The sequence below is a fragment of the Coptis chinensis genome, chromosome 6 (genome assembly GCF_015680905.1).
Source record: "Coptis chinensis isolate HL-2020 chromosome 6, ASM1568090v1, whole genome shotgun sequence".
NCBI lineage: Eukaryota > Viridiplantae > Streptophyta > Magnoliopsida > Ranunculales > Ranunculaceae > Coptis > Coptis chinensis.
In genome coordinates, this window is record NC_141461.1 from 26,768,097 (window position 1) to 26,775,858 (window position 7,762).

Here is a 7,762-nt window from a genome sequence, read left to right on the forward strand (position 1 = left end):
TAAAACAGAGGCTCCTTCAAGATATGAAAGTGTATGTACAAAGTCAATTGGATGAAGTCAAGAATATCTATAGTGATAGAATGTTCTTGGACAGACTTGCATTGGTATAATGGTGAGATACCGAAACTATGCTCAGAAGTTCTGCGAATGGTTAAAGCCAGAACAAGATATGTTTAAATTGAATACTGATGGTGCAGTGTCTGATGATCGGTGTGGAACATGAGGAACAATAAGAGATTGTGAGGGAAATATTACAATGTGCTTCTCGGGTTCAGGAGGGATGAAGTCTGTCTTATTTCAAGAACTAAAGGCAATATTGCAAGGTCTCTATGGTTGTCAGAGTATTAACATTCTAAAGGTGGAGGTAGCATCAGACTCTCTTAGGTTTATCAAGATTCTCTTGGGTAAGGAGAAAATACCATGGTACTGTGTCAATCTAGTCAAAGAGATTAAGGCAGTTTATGCTAACTTTTCTGTCATTAGGTTCATACATGTCTATAGAGAATGTAATAGGGCAGCAGACTTTCTAGCAGCACTTTCAAATGTAAATGATGTCCTCTATTTTGTTCCTCCTCTAGACAACAGACTGACATGTATTGTGGAGGAGGATAAAAGAGGTCAAGTTTATATAAGAGTTTAATACAGGTAGGGGTCTGCCTAACCCCAAAAACTTATTCAAAAAAAAAAAAACTACTTTCATTTTCACTACTTATTTGTACTAAATTACTAATGCAACTGTCTTAATTTGTTTTTCTTGATTGTGTCTAGAAAGGTAAAGCTGGGATGATGCAACTTTTAGCTGTAGCTTGTTTATCTCTAGCAGCCAAAATCGAGGAAATTAAACAGATGTACCTCTTTCTTTATATTTACAGGTGAAGAAAGAAAACATGTTAGATTAAAATGGTATTGATTGCAGAACCATTCTGATATGTTGTTGAATTACTGTGATCACTGGTTTGAATTTGTGAGATTTTAAGTCACATTTAACAAACGCATTGCCTGATATTGGTAGTTTATGTATGTAGGTTATTTGTATCAAAATTCGTCTTTGAAGCTAGAACCATACAGAGAATGGAGCTTCATGTATTGAGCACATTGAATTGGAGAATGCAAGCGATTATTCCATTCTCTTTCATAGATTACTTCCTTTGGAAGTTCAACGACGATCAACCTCCATGGAGATCATTGATCGCTCGATCCATCAACATTATATTAACTACACTAAGGTCTATTTCTATCCTTTTAATTGTTGTTCTATCCCAAAATGCAATACAATATTAGTTGAGAAATTTTCTGATCCAATGTTGGTTGGGAAATTAATGCAGGTATTGAACATTTGAACTTCAGGCCTTCTGAAGTTGCTGCAGCGAGCAGTGGTAATATCTGTACTGAGAGAAACTCAAACAGTAGATGTTGATAAGGCAACATCTTGTATCATCCAACATGTAGAAAAGGTAATTGTATCATCTTTTTGTTTCACTCCTTCAATTTGAATTTTACGCAATTTGATAAATTTAGTAATGTAATGAGGTCCTCTTTGTTTTTTCCATTGGCAGGAGAGGTTGTTGAAGTGTATTCTTATCCAAGATGTTTCATTGATTGGTGGAGCTATTAAGGTTACAAATAGTGCATCAGTTCCATCTGTGCCACAGAGTCCAATTGGGGTGCTAGATGCTGCTTGCTTAAGCTATAAAAGTGATGATCTAACAGTTGGGTCATGTGCAAATTCACCTCATTCAAGTTTAATTCAGAGGGCAATACAAGAAAATTAAACACCAAAGAAAATACCAAAAAAAGTTAACTAACAAAATAATAAGGTATTTGTTATTGACAGACCCCATATTGTGTTGCGCAGACTCCAACAAAAAAAAAACAATTATTACAAGTGTGTCATTGGTCTCAAAAAATCTAAAAAAAAACAAATATTACAAGTGTGTCATTGGTCCCAAAAAATTGAATTCGAAAACCCCAATCTTAAACGACCCGACTAGGTCGTTCATTATGCAAACCCAACAATTTAGCCACACCGTTTGGACTGAGTCTTAAACGGTGTAGCCACATCGTTTGGACTAAGTCTCAAACGACTTGGCCACATCGTTTGGACTAAGTCTCAAACGACTTGGCCACATCGTTTGAGACTTAGTCCAAATGGTGTAGCCACACCGTTTGGACTGAGTCTCAAACAGTGTAGCCACATCGTTTGGACTAAGTCTCAAACGACTTGGCCACATCGTTTGAGACTTAGTCAAAATGGTGTAGCCACACCGTTTGGGATTTAAACTTTGAAAAAATATAAAGTTCTATTTTTTGGCGTTTGAGACTTAGTCCAAACGGTGTGGCCACACCGGTCAAGAGGCCAAAAAATAGAACTTTATATTTTTTTCAAAGTTCAAATCCCAAACGCCACACCGTTTGGACTAAGTCTCCAACGATATGGCCACACCGTTTGAGACTTAGTCCAAACGGTGTAGCCATATCGTTAGAGACTTAGTCCAAATGGTGTGGTCACACCGTTTGGGATTTGAACTTTGAAAAAATATAAAGTTTTGTTTTTTGGCCTCTTGACCGGTGTGGCCACACCGTCTGGACTAAGTCTCAAACGATGTGGCCAAGTCATTTGGGACTTAGTCCAAACGATGTGGCCACACCGTTTGAGTCTCTTCAAATGTGGTGCCAAGTCATTTGGGACTTAGTCCAAGCGACAATGAACGTTTTGAACTTCGATCCGGGTCGCCACATTGTTGGGTTAAGAATGAGCGAGGCGGGTCGTTTAAGCTTGAGGTTTTCAAATTCATTTTTTTGGGACTAATGACACATTTGTAATATTTGTTTTTTTTGGACTTTTTGGGACCAATGGCACACTTGTAATAATTGTTTTTTTTTGGGTCTGCCCAACACAATATGGAGTCCGTCAGTAATAGGACTCAATAATAATTTTAATAATTTGAGTTGGGGATGTTGAATCAACAGACCTCATGCTCAAAGTATGAATGAAATAGGCACCAGGCTGTCACATATCAGCATTTTGAACAGCCTAAGAGAAGAAAGTCATTGATGGACTGATCTGTCACTATGAGGGCCGGGAGATACAGTTTGTTGTACCTTCCATCTCAAAAGATAAGAGGGTGAAAAATGAGAGGATTTTGCTATTTTAAATTATTTTTTAGTTTTTTTGTGAAGATTTTGAACAAAAAAAAACCATTCCCATTCAGGGAAGAAAAAGAGACAACACCAAAACATTGATGGAGTAAAGGAGGGAGTGAGGGACTAAGGAGTGGGTTTTTGTTACCTTAAGTCCAAATACATCTAAGATAGTGGTTTGTGATCAATACATTAAAGGGTTAACTAGTATTACCCCCACTAGATGAGCCAATTAGGATGAGCCAATTAGGATTTCACTCCCACTAGATGGCTAATTAGGGTCTCCCCCTTAAACACACGGTCAACTTGGATTGACCGTTAAATTTGAAGTCAAGCAACTGAAAATTACACAAATGCTCCCATTATTTTCAAAAAACAAATGTTCAATTTTAATTAGGTGGGGGCAATTGTGTCATTTTCAGCTATTTGACTTAAAAGTTAACAGTCAAACCAAGTTGACCATGTGTTTAGAGGAAGAGACCCTAATTTCTCATCTAGTGGGGGGAAATCCTAATTGGCTCATCTAGTGGGGGGTAATACTACTTAACCCTAAATTAAATAGTTTATGTTAAATTTGTTAAAATTAGTTACTCTTTTGGGTTGTTCTTGTGCACTGTCACCCTTTGTTTAACTGTGTCTGGTATAGAATCTGAACCTTGATGCCACTCTACGCTCTTCATAAAAGAAAAGAGCATTGTGAGTCAGAACGGCCCTTGGGAATACAACATAGAAACATTTGAAGAATTTGTAGAATTTAGGTGGTGAGCAAAGTGGAAACAGAATAGGACCACCTCTTGGAAGTTTTAGTTTTGTAGGAAAGAAAACTTTAAATAATAACCAAGGAATTATTTTTTTTTTTTTTTTTTGGTAACTGGCATTTTATTTAGAGTAGTTCTACTCAGACTCTCAGACTCCCTATTGTGACTCTCTAGCGACTCCATCACGTGTCCAATCTTTCTTAACCAATAAAATTAAAACATGAACTAATTTTCTCTTGCCAGCTATTTGATACAAGAAATTGGGCCTAACACCCAATTTTGGAGAAAATGAAGTCTAGAGGACACAGTTTTTGGTGAGTAACTCACAAGGACAAATTCTAGCAATTAGTAACTCACGGACCCACGATTTCAAATTTAGTAACCCTCAAAGACAAAATAAGTTGGCCAGACCATTTTATTTTTTTAAATGCCAGTTATACCCTTTCGTGAAAATAACCCTCAAGGACAAATGGCCCGGATTTAAAATAAATATTTTCCAATTTTACCTTTTCTGTCATTTTACTATGAACAATGAGTGTTCATACCTTCTGCTGGTGTATGAATAATGATTGTTCATATCCAAACATGTGAATATACCTTATACAATATATTGATGTATGAACATTGAATGCTCATAGTGAACATTGAATGTTCAATGTTCATACCCAAAGACTATGAACATTGAATGTTCATACCCAAAGGACCAAGGACTATGAACATCGAATGTTCATACCCAAAGGACTATGAACATTGAATATTCATACTCAATCAATTATGAACATTGAATGTTCATACCCAATGACTATGAACATTGAATGTTCATATCCAAGGACTATGAACATCGAATGTTCATACCTAAAAGACTATGAACATTGAATGTTCATACCCAATCAATATTCATACCCAAGGACTGTGAACATTGAATGTTCATACCCAAAAGACTATGAACATTGAATGTTCATACCCAATCAATATTCATACCCAAGGACTGTGAACATTGAATGTTCATACCCAAAGGACTGAATATTGAATGTTCATACCCAAAAATTGAATGTTCACTATGACCATTGAATGTTTATATCCAAGGACTATGAACATCGAATGTTCATACCCAAAAGACTATAAACATTGAATGTTCATACCCAATCAATATTCATACCCAATGACTGTGAACATTCAATGTTCATACTAAATCACCGAAGTCGTTTTCGTTTTGGGCGGGTATTAATTTATTTCGGCGGGGGTATACTTGACATTTCATCTACTTTCGATCCGTTTTTATTTCGTCAAGGGTATACTTTGAAATAAAAACGGATCGAGTAGATGAAATGTCAAGTATACCCCTGACGCGAAATAATTAATAGCCCGACCCAAACGAAACGACCTGGTGTATTTAGTATGAATACTTGACCTTTCATCTACCCGGTCCTTAAGAGTTACAAAAATAAAAAAGTGTCCTTGAGAGTTGCTTTTTCGGCATTTTTGTCCTTGAGAGTTACTCCTTATAATTGAAAATTTAAAAGAGAGAATCATATTAAGTAAAATAGTGAAAATTTACAAAAACAAAATTTGCAAGTCTTGACATATCCATATTAGAACTCCTCATATTTGAACTCTTAAATTTGTATCACTTTATTTCATGATTTGTCTACAAAAAAATTGATTGGTGCAACAATAACTCTGATTAGAAAACAACCAGAGAGCCCGGTCAAAACAACTAGGATGGGGCCATTAACTGATTACATTATTACTAATTTAAGTTTGAAACAATTGACATCCATGGGACTAGAACCAGCCAAGACTTGCAGGTAATCTATTTATAACTTTGATGGAATCTACACCATCAATCAATGAAAACAAAAAGGAACAAAGAAGGATTAGATTCTTCTTCTTTTTTATTATAATGAAAAGGATTATATTAGATTCTTAACACTAATAATAACCCTGGACAAGTTGTTATGCTTCTCCATTGAACCCATTTGTGGTCGTTATAAGGGTCTTCCACTTGAATGATAATTTAACTCATGTAGCCGCTGATTCAATTGCCAGCGACTCCACGCAATTCAAGTCATCCATACCAAAAGTCGTTGTTAGGCTTTACTTTATTTAGTTCTTCATTAGAGAAAGGTGGAGGGAAAGGGAAGAATTTGGAGAAGCTAGAGTACATTTTTTCTTTTTTCTTCTTCCTTTATTTTGTATTTGGTATTTTCATTTCTTTCTCCTTTTGCCAAAGATCTCGTGTGCTGGAATCCCTAAAGAGTGTCCACAATGGAGTCTAAATAGATTTAATGTTTTATTTATGGTGATTTAATCGGGCACTAATCAAATTGCATTGGGTAGGCTCCGGCCTAAGCCCTACAACTAAGTCCAACAACAATAGCCCAATACAACACCCCTCCGGTCAACGCATACCGGCTACTATTTTTTTCAAACCTTTTGTAGCCGGTATCATCTCTTTCGCGAGATTGAACCCAAAAAAAAAAAACTTCGAGTTTTCTGTCTTGTTCATACTTCGAGTGTGGAGTTGTGAATCAACAATGAGAATTGAAGTTGGTGACTTCACCCAATTCGAGTTGTGTCCCGTTTAAGTATATACTCAAACTTGGTTGGGTTTATTAAACTTGATTAGGTTGATTAAATTGGATTGGGTTGATTATTAAACTTGATTAGGGTGGAAGATTGGGTTGATTAAACTTTATGATTTCAAACTTGATGATTTTTTGGAGTTTGGGTGGAAGATTGGGTTGATTAAACTTGAGTTCGAGTTTGTACAAGCTTGATGAAGTCGTTTTTGAGTTTGAGTTTGATTTTGGGTTGATTAAGTGGAAGTTGATTTTTAAAATCAACATCGTGACAAACAAACCGAATTTTTTAAGTATAAACGACCCAGCCATGTCGCCCAAGAGAGTCCCCAAACTATCCCGCCATATCGTCTAGCAAAAAACCAAGAGTTTTGTCTCAAAGGACACGCGCAGACCACTTGAGTGTACCTACGCTCAAACTACATGGTGAGGTCGTTTGAGTGTACGCTCAAACGACATGACGAGACCGTTAAACGACCCGAGGGGTTCGTTATGACTAGACCAGTTGGATTGGTTGTTGGGCTTGGGCTTTAATGGCAAACTTGTAATATTTCTTTTTTTTTGGGGGGTTGCTCAATCCAATTTGATGAGTGCCCAATACAAGACCCTTTATTTATTCAATTAACAAAATATACGAAAAGTACATTAGCAATAGAGTCATTAAACAAAAGACTAGTTAATAATGACGAAGGAATTCCCTTCTAGTCTCTTGTTCAATCCTCTTTTAATAGTATTAGGATAAGTCCAATGGTTTGGTCCGCTAAAACAGCAAACCACAATACCACAGTATATGCGGTTAGCGGGATAGTGTTGTTTGACCTAATAGTTTTTCTTTTACCCGTCATTGGCATAGGCATGTAGCAAAAGCCCAAAAACAGTCACCCCATCTAGCCGCCACTCACACTGGCGTGTAGGTGAGAAAAAATTTCTTTTGTAACCGCCATTCACACTTGCGTGTGGCTTTTTGTTTTTTCACACCCTCGCTATTTTACCCTTTCTCCCATCTCTCTCCCTCTTCTAACCGCCACAGTAATAGGTGTGTAGATTTATTTCGAAATTAAATCGAATTCTAGGCGCTACCCACAGAGGCGTATAGATTTATTTTGAATTTTTTCTGTGGCCGCCACTTGTTCTGGCGTGCAGAGCATACGCTATATTGTTAAAATTGGCTGTATACATAGCGAAACTTATACTGATAGCATTAGCGGGTTAGCGATTTCATGCACCATTGGATCACAATTTACGTGATATTTGGTGTTTTGCCGCACCATTGGACTTTGC

The 7,762-nt window shown here is 36.7% G+C and overlaps 1 pseudogene; it reads left to right on the plus strand.

Annotated features, from left to right (window-relative positions):
* Positions 1 to 256: 256 nt before the first annotated feature.
* On the plus strand, positions 257 to 1,772 carry LOC147492377 (cyclin-D3-1-like; annotated as a pseudogene).
* The last annotated feature ends 5,990 nt before the right edge of the window (positions 1,773 to 7,762 follow it).